We start from the raw sequence: 12,452 nt of genomic DNA on the forward strand, positions 1-12,452 counted from the left end.
AAAAATGTATTGCGATACAGTTAATAGTTACCATGTGGTTAGTAACTTAATCCAAGTACCATCATATAAATGTAACTTGAATACTTTTAGTTACATTTGGATGACTCCAATACCAAATATGTTACAAATTCAAACTAAAACAAAAAATCTAAATGATATGTTTATTTGACATGTTGGGCCTTTTCTGCCATAAGGATGTTTGATATGGTTTTGGTTTTGGAATGCCGGAGGAAGCCTGAGCACCTGCAATTCAAATCCAAAGCACATAAACTGAAGCAGACTTGTTCACCATGCTGCAGGGATGGATGGATGGTTGGATGTGATGATGATAACGACGACGATGATGTCGCAGAGCAAGCCAGGGGACATCACGAGAATATTTAAGATTGCGTCATAACACAATACTATTGGGTTTTATTGCACATTTTCACTTTTTATTGCGTTATTTTGCAATAAAAATAATGATTGCAAAATAAAGCAACGTTACTTTAGAATGAACGTCTTCCACTTCCAGGTCATAGCTTTCAGTTTTTTTTTTCCCCTCATCAGTGAACTGGGCATCCACTTGAGGGCAGACTATGCCTGTGAGAACAATACTGCAGAGCGGGAACGCACATGAAAAATAGCACTTTGTAGTTTGTGCAGGCTTAAGCAAAGCAGGCATGCTTTTTAAAAGAACCCAACACAACATGTCAGCCGGGACTTGATCCGGTTAGGGACGATTAGAGGGACGGACAGAAACCTACCTCCGTCCTTGCTTAGTCCATCCTTTTTAAGAGTTCTTGTCCTACGTCCAACCGTCCACAAAATGGGCCGGTCGGACGAACCGTTCTGTCCCTCGCACGAAATGCCCAGCTCCGGTAAATGGTATATAAAATGAATGAATAAATCTTGCAGTGAACACAATTCAAAACACTCCCCATCCATTCCACGCTAAGATCAACATGTATCCATCTAGTGACCGGCCTCATTTAATTGCTGGCCAACAAAAACCTATACTTGGGACCACCATTGTGACCAGTTTTCCACTGAAATCCGGGGAACCTTGCTCGTCCAACAAGTTAAGAGAGGATGATTGAGGACTGACTGCGCTGTCTCTCTCCCCGCATTAAAAATATTACTCTGCAGAGTAAACCAGATTTTAAATAAATGTACCTGTAATCTGATTACATGTTTTTTCTGTAACTGTAACAGAATACAGTTGTATATTCTTTGTATCCTGATCACATAAATCCGGTACTTGTATTTTGATCATCCCCAAACCTGCTCATGACCAGTTCACAGTGTAGTGCGCTGTTCGCCCAAAGTAAGTAATGTGCCCCACGACCCTGAACAGTATGGGGATGCATCTCTCCTCAAAAGACGATTCGATGCAGTTTTCGATATGTGGTGTGCAAAACAATTAAAGGACGTTCGATTTTCGATTTTATTTGGTTCGACTCAGTGGGATTACAATTCAATTCAATATGGTACGGCTTAGTTCAAGGGGACATGATGCAAATACTTTTTTGTTGCCCTTTTGAATGAACTTGTCAGGACTGTAAATGTGTCTTTTCCTTCTAACATATCCCTCCAATATAATACAATTCAATACGTATTTGTATATTTCAAAGCGGAACGATTTGGTTCGATTTGATGCACTTGCATCTTTTGAATCTAAATGCGATTTTCCAGTTCAAACCGTTTTTTGCTACACCCCCACTGAACAGAATAAGTGGTGTTGGAAATAGATGGGTCGGATGGATGGACATGTGCTGTGCAGCGAATAAGGTGCTGCACAGCAATACATATAAAGGCAAGACAAGCAAACAGAAGCTGTGTGGATGATGTGTGGTTTTCAAACATGTCACCTACCTCCCCCTTTGCCTATGGTGGTGTAATGGCGTCTAATGGCTTGGAGGACAAATCATTTTTCGGAGTTGTCAATTTTTGTGGCAGTAGTCAATCACTAGAAGTGCTCGTCTGCCGGGTGATGGCAATGTGCTGCAGATGAGTGGCATTGTTGAGGATGGGCTGTAGTTAAGTCAGAACCCTCTGCTCCACTGCAGCTTCTACGCAGTGCAGGTGTGCCCTGACCTCTGAACATGGATTCCTGATGATCTTGTTTAGCCATGTGTGTCTCTCTTCTTTAGTGCAGCCCCTCCAACACACCACAGCAGTAATGCCAGTCTTTTCAGGAAGACTGCCACTTCCTGTAGAACTGGTTCATGTTCACAGACCACTCTAGTTTATTGTCCAGCTGCAGCCTAATGTACTCGTAAGACTCCACAACTTCCACATCCACTTTCAATCAGGGCTGTCACCATCGAATCATTTTACATTTGATTATCCTAATGATTCTTCCACCAAATAATCCAGTTATCCGCTCCTGACACCAACCCTTCTGTGAAATGGGACCTCCCTTTGTTCTCGTGAACGTGAACAACCAAGTGCGGGCGAACACATTGGCGGCATCAAGCTTGTTAGCCCTCAAGAACTCATAAATGAGCCTCTTGATTGTTTAGCATGTGAAAAGAACTGTAGCACCATTAAAAAATGTTAAAAATGCTGATTCAATATAAGTTTTCCATTCAAGACTGGGGCAAATGGGGGGAAAAAGTCCAGGAAAAAATGGGGGAAATCCCAAATGTGAAAATATATAGAATAAATAAATACATAAGAAGCTGTGAATAGCAAACCCGCAGGTGCCGAACTGTGAATATGCAGAGGCCGACTGTAGTTTTAAGTTGTAATGCCACAATTCACCACTAGATGGCAGACAGGACTTAGTTGAGCTTTCACTTGGTCTCATAATGCCCTATACTACACCGTGAGTAGGCCTAAACATGTTTTGCAGATTTGGAATGATAGGCAGGAAAAATATTGTGCCTCAATAATATACACATTTTGAATGTGGCGATTTTTGTGGGGGGAAAAAAAGAACTAAATGCGTTTTTGCACTGAATGTTGGTTTGCTGTTCAGCACTTTTGTGCCGTGCTTGAATGGTATTGTCCATGCAAGAGAGCTCTCTGTACTGTATAAAAAAAAATACAGTATGTGGCTATTTTCAGAACTGGGCATTGTCTAACCATTTATAACTTCTAGTCTGTATATCCGGCCGACCCACGTGGTCCCAGTCCATCCCTTGTCGGCAATGGCAAATTGGCATCGAGAACATCATTTTTACATCACATGCAGGCGCCGCACAAGCAGACATACCGCCAAATAAAGAACAAATACCAAATAAAAACAACAGACATGCACTCACACGCACTGTGTGGTGATCGGTGAAATAAAACCAAAATGGGCCACATGTCATTGCATCTGTGGGACCGAAAGGTATACAACACTGTTTTATTTTTTATTTGTTTGGCTGCGAGTCAGGAGTGGGGCACCTGCGTTTGACTGGTAAAGTCCGTTCTCGACGCCGTTTGGTTGGCTCGGATTGAACATGCGGATCTGAAATATAGACGCAAATTCATAGACGGAATAAAGCAGGTGTGTCAAAGTCAAACGGACGGAGGGCCAAATAAAAAAATTAGCTACAAGCCGATTGCCGGACTGATAGAATGATCATTGAAGTGTTTTAAAATGTCCAGATTGGATCGGGTCCTTCGCGCCTACTGATGTCACGCTTTATATTTCTGTAATATATTTATTTGCCTCTATGTTCGTCACCCCCCTGGTTGTTGTGTTTTTATGTTCGGAGTTATTAAATAAAAAATAAAATATCGTACATTACTGCTACTTTTGCGAGGCAGCTCGTATGTCACTTCCCCTTATGACCCGAGAAGAAGCCGCTGCCCATCTTGTGAAACAAGATCAGCGGAACATTTGCGTTGCTCCTGCCAAACTGGAAACAATCTGGTTGACTCGGACTGCAAGATTGTATGAACTGCACATAATGTGAAGTAAAACGGAGAGGATCATATGATTGGGATGATGTCTCCAGCTGACCCCATTTTAGAGTGGCAAGGTATGAATGTGGTTGCTCCTGTCAGAGAACACAGGCCCGTATTCCACTTGACACGTCTATTTATTGTGCTCTGCAATAACACAGACAAAGAATAACCTAGCAACATCATCCAATGCATATCCATTTGTTAACAATATGCCTAAACATTACAATTCACTGTGTTAAATTAATCAGCCAAACAATACATACAATACACATTCACACGTTTCATCACTAGAATAGTTAGCATATGAGCCAAAATAACTAACTAGTGTTCATCAACGTGACATAACTCACGAGAACATATCTAGGCTATTATGTACAGCAGTTACCTGACACGAACTTAAATGATTAAACCCACCTTTTAACATTTACACACAACAACAAATGTGGTGAAACACGGGCAATCTGCAACTACTGAGTTTGCTGGCACGAACAAACTACAAGCTGTGTCAAAGGAGGAAAGACAAAAAAAAAAGTCACACTATCAACGCTTAGCGCTCGAGGAGCGTTCAATGCCAGCTCACAGTGTGGGACATCTCAGTACTACGTCGAAACTCAATGAATTTATCCAATGCCAACAATTACTAATAGTAAAACAACGTGGGCTTTCTAACATGAAGTATTTCTTAATAAAGCGTGTTTTACTCCGAATAACTTTTCACCACAATCTGATTCTGAAAGCCACGATGAGTGACGTGAAGTCTTCAGTCGGCACGTAGACGACCGAAGGACGATCCTCGCAAAAGTAGCGATAATGTTCGTTATTATATTTTATTTTTTATTTAGCAAACACAACCGCCGAGGAGTGACAAACATAGATGCAAAGAAATATATTACAGAAATAGTGTAACGAATTGGGTTATCTGTGTTGTGCTGAATACGCGTTTTGCCGGGATGTGTTGTTTCCGAGGTTGATGAATCCATCGCGCGGCTCGTTGAATGGGGGGGGGGTGCAAGTGAGAGGAGCGGAGGATGAAGAGGAGAGCCGTTGCACTTTTTTGACTGAACGGTTGTCGTACTGTATTGTTGTCGGCTGCGGCCCACAGTAGCCTGTTGCACTGATAAAAACGTGATAATTAAACTACGTCTGTGTTCTTGGAAGACGCTACAATAGTATCTTAAAGTGTGACGTCATCGGCAGGCGCGAAGGACCCGATCACATCTGCTACCCACACCGGCTTTCTGCGGTCTGCGGGCCGGATCTAATAATAACGCAATATCATCCCAGGGGCCGTAGAAAACCTTCTTGACTTTGACTTTTACATATGTGGACTAAAGCATTGACAAATACCCAGCTTTGGTTATTGTATTGTTGGCGTCAAACTAGGGATAGATGATAGTCGGTATTTTGACAAATATCGGTATCGGCCTTTTTTAAAAAATCTAATGGCTTATAATATATCAATTTAAAACTGTGTTAACTTCAGCGAACTGTTTATTTAAATTTTAAGTTAACTTTATAATAGATTTTACTGACCCTGGGAACATTTGACACCTTTATTTATAACATTTCTGTCATTTTGAAATTTTGGTCAACTTTATTTATTGTAGAAAACTATAGGGAGCTATTGCTCAAGATTTCCATTAACATTTAATTTAAAACATGCTGATGACGTTGGGATCTCCCTGAACTTTATTAGAATTTTACAACAAAGAGGTATATTGTCAAAAATGTTGATTAAAAAAAATCAACATTATGCAAATCTGAAAAATTGTTCAATAAACATACGCTTAAAGTCATTTCAGCAAAGTTAAGACACCAATATTTTCCTGTTTACTGAAAATGAATATTGGCTCCAAATATCGATGATCGGCCTCCTTGAGCGCTAATAATCGGGTTCGGGATCGGTCCTGAAAAACACATATCGGTCTATCTCTACTTAAAACCCTTTGTTGTTGAGTTAGGCTCGTGGATCTATTGCATTGAGAAAAAATACTATAAAAAATGAAATGTATTAACGGCACGTATGCACGTATTTTGTCTATATTTAAAATTGTATTTTTGTCATACATCTGCCTAGGAAGTGCATGGTCCTTTGTGCCCTGTGTAACACTGATGAAAAATTGTGCACCCCCCACCAGCAAGTTGCCCATCCCTGCTATCAAAATAAAAGTATGTTAAGCCAGTAACTACAGTCAGGCTGATTTCAATGAGACTCTTCCTTTCAGCTGAATGAAGAAAACTAAATAGCTTGCCTTTTTTCATTACATATGTCCCTCATTCTGCTGCCAAATATATATCACATCCCATTCCTTTGATTTTGTCCCCAACTCTAGCTATCAAGCACTTTTACCATCATACTGTCTGACCTGTAAAGGACCCTGAGAGACAGTTGTTATTCAAAACGTGTTCAATGAACAAGTAATAGAGAAAGCAGTAAGCAGAGTGGAGGAAGGAAGGGGAGAGATGGAGAGGTGGGAATCCACTCGCCTCACAAGTTCTTTTCTCCTGCTGTAGCCATGTATTATGCATAGGACTGCTGTGCATATTTTACAGGCCTTCTGGACTGGGCTATCAAATGCACACACACAGACACACAACACAAACGCGAGCACACAAACAATACACTATACAGGATGTACATACTGTTACTAACTGTGTGTGCATCATGTGTGCCAGTCACTGTCTGCGATGGGTGTAGGTGGCTTATGAAAGCCTAGGGCAAAAATAATGGCGCGCTACAGTGAGTCAGAAAGTTGCATTGGCCTGCAGCAGAGATGTCAAGAAATGACAAGCAATGCAACAAACAGTGCACTTGTGTGTGTTTGGCGGAGGGCTGTAAATATTCTAAAATGTAAGCAATAAGGCAAATTTCAGGGGGTATTTTGGTTGCACTAAACTTTGTTCACTTCTTTAAGAACTTTACTTGTGGAAATGCACTTTGTTCCAAATTGCTGTACGTATGATCTTTAAATTAAAATGGAAGTCAACCCAAACATATTTTTTTCAAGGATGTTTTATGCAGGCCCACTAGTTGAAACACGGCATTCTGATTAATATTGTATTTGTGGAATATGAGTTAAGCAGCAAAATCCACACATTTATATCCATCTCAGGGGGCGGCCATTTTGTCATTTCTGTTGACTGAAAATGACATCACAAATGCTCAGGGCTCAGGTAACCACCAATCACGGCTCAGCTTCAGAAAACAGGTAAGCTGTGATTGGCTGTTATGTGAGCTCCGAGCAACTGATTTTATTTTCAGTCGACAGAAGTGACAAAATGGCCGCCCCCAGAGATGGCGAAAAACATTCCACAAATGCAATATTTATCAGAATGCCGTGTTTCAACTAGTGGGCCTGTATGGAACTAACCACTACTAATGAGGAGAAATGTTTAAATTGGGTGCAAAAATACATGCACATGCAAGTGTATTAGTCACTGATGGAGTTTATATAATAATAATAATAATAATAATAATCAGGATCGTTATCAGGCTTCTGAAGAGCTTGCTGATCAGATGATCCATTCAGAATTGCACTGTTTACACTGCACTGGTGTGTTTATGGGTGGTTCTGAGAATTTATGGTCCAGCTGGATGTTCAAACTTAGATTTGTGATGTCATTTGTGTGTGAATGTATTTTGAGTGGTGGAAAATGGCCATCGCGACCACTTCCTCTTCGTGACATACCAGCACTCCCATGGAATTAAGAGCCTTTTGTACCCTTAAATGAGGGATGTTCCGAACAGGGTTTTATGACACCGATACTGATACCAATCACTCATGAGTGAGATCAACCGATATCGATTCCGATCACATGGATTATCTGTATATTTTAAAAATATGATCCACAATGCATCGTCCTGTGGCAATAATGTCACTTATGCTGTGCTGTAACAGCACTGCATCAGGGAGCGGTGGCACAACTCTGCACACAGGCTGGTCTCTCATGGCTGTAGACTGTGCAGCATGAGCTGCGGGTGATCGGTCTTTTGATCGGCAATAAAAGGCTTTGAGCAAATATTCAGATCACGGAATTTTTCACGAAAATCAATTGATCGTGATCGGTGTCCGATCGATCGGAGCATCCCTACTTAAAATACATCCGTTTTATAAACAGTTGTTACCAATAAACTAGCAGAATGTCAATGCAACATACTACCATTTAATTGAATCCCACGCTGTACATAATGTGATAATAATACATCACCAGAAAAAAATGACATTAGGTGTGTTTCTTTCTATGTCCACTTGGTACGACAGATGATTTACTGCTGTTGTGTAATGTATACTTCCACCGGAACGACTTTAATAATTTGAACCGAACCCATTCACTGCAAAATACGATGTGAACATTTAAAAAAAAATGTTTTTTTAACTCTACGATGACCAAGTGAGCTACCTGTCAAGAGTGGGGTTCAGTTTTATTGGTAACACACTTTCAATTAAATAGATAGATAAATCATTTCACGCTAGTTGCACACACTAATTCTTTAGTGTATTCTTGAACGTAAGTCAGCAGGATTTGAAAGGCGCACAGTTCAGCCGCACGCATTACGTATTTTGCAAAACGAACGCTGCCTTCAAAGTTAACGGTGTAACAAGACGGATATTGTTCACCATCAGAGCGGGGCATTCTGCCTATCTGGCGGACCGGTCTGCGTATCCACCTATGATGGACCCCCATTTAGTAGGCGATAAACGAAAGACGGGAAACGTAAAAAAAATAGACTGACTAGACGTAGTCGAAAGCCCATTTTTTCCGTCTTTGTAATCGTCTATTTTCGCGGTGAGGCTTCAATGGCCACGGCGAGGCTTCCGTTTACCGTTCACCACAGCCTAGACTTTTTGACAGCTTCCGGGTCCTAAAAGGAGACCCATTTAGTCTGGCCGCGGTAAGGCTTCCATGCCACGGTGAGACTTGCTATTGAGGGTGCTATTGGTAAACTGAACGCGACCGGAAGTCTGTTAAAAATGATAGGTCGACCCGCCTATAGGTGATTACTATTTAATCCGGCCGGACAAAAAGGCGTATAAACGGACGGCGGAAGCGTACCTACAGGTGGAAATTTTAGTAAAATGCCCATCTCTGTTCAGCATTCTGAGTTAATTTTGTATGTACATTGGTCATTTGTACCAGTTTTTCAAATGAATTTGAATTCTGAATATCTTTGTAAGGCGGCACGGTGGTCGACTGGTTAGCACGTCCGCCTCACAGTGCGGAGGTCGCGGGTTCGACCCCCGACCCGGCCTTCCTGTGTAGAGTTTGCATGTTCTCCCCGTGCCTGCGTGGGTTTTCTCTGGGTACTCCGGCTTCACATTCCAAAAACATGCATGGTAGGTTGATATGACACTCTAAATTGCCCCTAAGTGTGATTATGAGTGCGGATGCTTGTTTGTCCCTGTGTGCCCTGCAATTGGCTGGCAACCAATCGGGGTGTCCCCTGCCGACTGCCCGATGACAGCTGGGATAGGCTCCAGAATGCCCGCGACCCTTGTGAGAATAAGCGGTATAGATAAATGATGGATGGATATCTTTGTATGAAGGTAGTGAAGCTATTTAAAGCGGAAATCAACCCAAACATATTTTTTTCAATATATCCCCAGCAGGCCCACTAGTTGAAACATGGCATCCTGATTAATTTTGTGTTTGTGGAAAATAACTTAAGCAGCAAAATGCACTCGGTTTTAGCCATCTCTGGGGGCGGCCATCTTGTCTTCTGTCGACAGAAAATGACATCACAACTGCTCACAACGACCAATCACAGCTGACCTGTTTTCTCAATCTGAGCCGTGATTGGTCGTTGTGAGCAGTTGTGATGTCATTTTCAGTCGACAGAAGACAAGATGGCCGCCCCCAGAGATGGCTAAAAACGAGTGGATTAACACTTCTTCCACAAACGCTATATTTATCAGAATGCGCTGTTTCAACTAGTGGGCTTGCATAGAACATATTCTGGAAAAAAATATGTTTGGGTTGACTTCCGCTTTAAGTGTAAAAATAATTCATTTGTTTTGAGTGCTCAGTGCTTGGTGTCCACGTACCAAGTGCTCCAAAATGAAACAATGGAGTCGGCAACGACATTCAACAATCTCTTGCGAACAAAGGACTGAGTGAACTATATTTAGTCATACACACATTGCAGGAAGGTCTGATTTAAAGCAGATGCCAGATACTGTATCATTTTTATCTGGTTTTGAACAAGTTCATCTGTGGTCTCTCATGTCACACTCCCGGACCATCCTTTCTGAGAATCAACATTATATGGAGTGTTTTGATTCAGTTTGGTCATTCAGTCTCATTCTAATCAGAATACTAGGCTCCTTGTAAACCCATCTTCTGCCGTACAGTTATTGTGGAGCCTCAAAAAGTTCCCCCAGTAAGAACACCAGGGGGTGCTGTTTTTCTGTTACAATGCACAGGTTGAGCGTCACTGACCAAGTTTGTGATCGCTTGTTGTGCGGCAGTCCTTAGAGTAGCTGGCTATTAGAGGTATAATGGTATGTTTTGTGAATCAGGTCCAATCACGTCAAACTCACATTAAAAAATAACACAAAAGGCATTCTTGTTTTACTTCTTTAAAAAAAAAAAACACAATGATAACGGAGAATAGAAAAACACTTTTTAGTACAAAGAAGCTTTCATCATCTTTTTTGCAACATTGGAAAACAGTATGTGCTGGATGTGGATGAGGACTAGTGGCTTTAATGCCATCTTTAGTAGTCCTCTCACTAAGTCTCGGAGGCAAAAAAGTGGGCCAAACTGTTATTGTTGACAACCACACTATTAAAACCATCTAACAGCCCACTAATCAATCAGGGGTTCATATTGCCCAGAGGAGTGCCACTTACAACTTGGACTCTGTGCTGAACCATCTATGGGAGTGTTATGTAGAGTTCTCTTAAAAGCCACAAGCTACTTTTCATAATATATTACAGCAGTTTTGTGTCTCAGCGTCTCTCTGCGGTACTGTTGGAAAAGTCCAGCCATTGCCGGTAGGAGGAACCATGGCTGATGTGTGAAGTTCATATCGGTAAAGTAGGGAACCCTCCCCCGGCTTGAGGGCAATGTTCTGTCCCCTCTGTTCAAGTGTCTGTACACCAACTACACAGGCTTCAAAGCGAAGATGGCCTCAGTTGCAATCACTGGCCTTCGAGTGTGTCATATCCTAATGTTTTTTTCCCCTCTTTGTTTAATGCTGGATCTTTATTGAAGTTGCATGGGAGCTCTGTATTAACCAAAGCTGAGTGGAGAAAGTCTTTTTAAGTTTGGGCTGCCTGGAGGCTTTCTGTCTGCTGGGAAGATATGTGGGCGTTCGTTTGTTCATAAAGTATTGTAATGCGGCAACCCCCACCCCTCCCATCCTCCACCCCAACTCATCCAAGTAAAAAGCACACTAAACATGTGACATTGAGCACACTTAAGAAGCTTCATTTCTTTTAATTGTGCAACAAGAATTCAGAATTGTGTGTGTGATATGCCTATTTTGGTTGCATGCCATACATGGTACATACCAGGTTGACTCAAGCACATGGCATAGCGCTGTGATAGGAAAACGCATATTGGTCATTTGATGCAAGTCACCACAGACAGTTTATGGAGGCTTGTGAAAGTAATTGTTTGAACTATTGCTTTCTTGCTGGGAAGGGAGCTAGCACACCCCTCAAAGGCCAAAACATAGGTCCACATAGATGGGGAAAACCTATTAAACTCAGGTTTACTAAAACGTGTTAAATTCAGTCGGCTCGCCAATTTTCTGAAGCTGAGCCTGATTGGTTGTTACCTGAGCCCTGAGCAACTGTGATGTCATTTTCAGTTGACAGCAAGTGGCAAAATGGCCGCCCCGTGACATGGACAAAAACGGGTTGATTTTACTACTTTAACTCATCTTCCACAAACACAAAATCAATCAGGATGCTGTGTTTAGGCTTGTGGGGCTGCATAGAATATATGATTGTAAAGAAAATGTTCGTGTTGAATTTCTCTTTAAGCCTAGTTTCATTATTAATCACCATCAGTTATGTTAGCTTTTTTAAGAGCCAATCACCATCACGGTCTTTCGTATTCAACTAAAAAAGAGGCATAATTATTGTATCGATTGTGTAATTAAGTTTACATAGAAGAAAATGCCATGCTATAGAATTACATTTATATGCATATCCGCGACCCTTGTGAGGATAATGGAATGGATCTGAATTGTCATTGCACATGCACAAAATAAGGAAATAAAGATATGAAAGCGGACCAATATAAAGTCTACTTAAAGCTCAAGTGTGAAGTAATTTCAGAAAATGCCAAATAAAGTCTATGTAAAGTAATTAAACATACCAAAAAATAAAGCATACAAAAAATCATTTTATTTGGTATTTTCGACAAAGTAATCGTTTTTCCGAGGTGAGATCATGGTGAGCGACAACCCGGAAGTGTAACGTCACGTCAAGACAACAACGGCAGTACGAAACATGGAAAATGTACAAAGCCAGTCAGAAATCGACTCGGAAAGCAATATTTTAAACTTATCTGAGGCCATCTATGTGTTTGATGAGTTGGAGGAAGAGGAGGTTGTTGGC

General features: G+C 41.3%; 1 protein-coding gene across 1 annotated transcript in view; it reads left to right on the plus strand.

Annotated features, from left to right (window-relative positions):
* Positions 1–12,452, plus strand: part of trappc12 (trafficking protein particle complex subunit 12) — a 31,976-nt gene that overhangs the window by 3,949 nt on the left and 15,575 nt on the right. The gene's annotated exons all lie outside the window — the stretch shown is intronic.

This window comes from Filicampus tigris, chromosome 13 (genome assembly GCF_054856515.1).
Source record: "Filicampus tigris isolate MCC_2025a chromosome 13, RoL_Ftig_1.0, whole genome shotgun sequence".
Classification (NCBI taxonomy): domain Eukaryota; kingdom Metazoa; phylum Chordata; class Actinopteri; order Syngnathiformes; family Syngnathidae; genus Filicampus; species Filicampus tigris.